At 42.5% G+C, this 1,949-nt stretch overlaps 1 protein-coding gene across 1 annotated transcript in view; it reads left to right on the top strand.

The window, feature by feature from the left end:
- The window catches only part of ITPR2 (inositol 1,4,5-trisphosphate receptor, type 2), a 101,441-nt gene that overhangs the window by 61,509 nt on the left and 37,983 nt on the right, over positions 1 to 1,949 (top strand). The window lies entirely within an intron of this gene.

Here is a 1,949-nt window from a genome sequence, read left to right as displayed (position 1 = left end):
GAAAGAGATTCCTTAGAACTGACCAAGTTGAATGACTTGCTGTCTTAAAAGCATATGGAATAGAATGATTTGAAAACTAGCTTCTTGGCTTTGACTATTTCATTTATTGGGGTAAAAGGATGTAACTGTTGCAGAGGATAAATGCATTACATAAAAATACGCTTAAAACCTCTGATTTTGATTCTGCCTCTGCTTCATCACATGCCACAGGAAATATCACAAATAATAAATTTCATTAAGTAAATGCAGCAGAATAGCAGGAGGCCTCTTTGAATCCAAAACAAGCTTAAATGGGGTAAAGGAGACTAAATAGTTCAGAATACTGGTAGTGGGAGTAGAGCCATTCACCTCTAGGTCTTTGATTTTTGTTCAGTCTAGTCAGTAATGTGACTGAAAGTCAGTTCTGCCTGATGGCACGTGAACTGGGCTCGTGGAAGCAGTCCAGCTTCTAGTAGATACATGTGCTTTTCACAAATACCAGAGTTGGCACCAGCAAACATTCCTGTTGGCTGGCTAAACAGAAAGGCAGCAGATTAAAATATATTGGCATGGAGACCACATTGCCCTTTTACCCTACAGGGTGGTCTCTGCAGGTCATGGCACAGGCATCGCTGCAGTAAAAGGGAAGCATTTGTACTTGGTTCTTTCCTGTTTGTAAACTGAAGAGTCACTTGGAGTGCACACACATTATAGCCCATGCAGGATACAAGGAGAAATAACGAGTTAAAAATAAACCTTTTAAGATGCTAAATTTTAACTAATCTATACTCACAGAAATGCTCTGGTCTTTAACCAGTAGCTCTTAATGCTTATTTTGAACTGCAGATTTATATAGCATTGGTTTAAGTGGCCCCAGTAATCCAGTGATTTCAGTGATAGCACATTTCAGGATTCTAGTTCACAGTGCTTGTAAAAGCAAAAGCAGTTACTGAGCAATAAACAATAGGTGTGGCTAAATGGGATTAGCAGGTCATCCCTAAGGATGTTTAAGGAACTAAGCATCCTTACTACCAGCCTCCCCCTCCACCAAAAACTGATTTAACAGCCAGAGTTTGTCTTCCATTTTTCTGCTTCACCTTGCATAAATCCACCTATATTCACATGCCTGGGCTGATTTAACCATTCCAAGAATGCTGCCTGTTAGTAGATACCTCCATTTCTTACATCATATGGCATAAGCAACATTTGTGCTCCAGAGGAGGATTCCTTGCTTCCAGCATGCTTGTCTGCACATGTTATTGGTGTGGGTCCTGCAATGTGAAACTGTTGGACCTGCAGTAAGGAAGAAGGAAAAATGATTTGTTAAAGAAACAGTGAGTGCTTTGGCCTTACCTTTGAGATCCACTTGGAAGTTATTTTTTAGGATCCATTAAAAGTTTCCAAGTCTTATTGGTGAAGGAACTGTCGGCGAAGAGCTGACCTTGAACCTCCTGCCAAGGATATAAACACTCCTGGACTTTGGAAAGTTCAGATGCCATCTGAATGTTGAGGCTAGGGCCTCATTTCATTGTTTTCTAATCCCACTGATGCTGCTCAGCTGTGTATCTATTGCCAAAGAGATAGCATGATTTCTATTGTGAGTCTAGCTAAATTTTCTATTCCCTTCTCCCCCATCACTGACCTCTCAGTTCATCTGATAACAATAGAAGTCAGTGTACAAGTGTGACAGTGCCTCAAGATCTGAATGTGCTTTTTATATAACAGCAACATGGTGTGTTTCCAGGGCTTTAAGCAGAGGAGAGAAGGGAAAACAGGGGCATCGCTCAAAACTCAGGGAGAGCCTGGAGCCAGCATCTTGCAGAGCAGCAAAGAGACTGAAGGCAGTGGCTCACATGCCCGCAGGAGCTCAGCAAGACCTGGGACCTGCTGCCTCCCCAGGAGCAAGGCACAGCTATTCAACTGCTCTTGGCAATGCAGATGCTGCCTGTTCCTGCTGCAGTCCCCGTGGC

This window comes from Nestor notabilis, unplaced genomic scaffold, assembly GCF_000696875.1.
Source record: "Nestor notabilis isolate BGI_N333 unplaced genomic scaffold, ASM69687v1 scaffold1215, whole genome shotgun sequence".
NCBI classification, from domain to species: Eukaryota; Metazoa; Chordata; class Aves; order Psittaciformes; family Psittacidae; genus Nestor; species Nestor notabilis.
The sequence above is the reverse complement of the archived record's forward strand: the minus strand, read 5'-3'. Positions and strand labels throughout refer to the sequence as shown.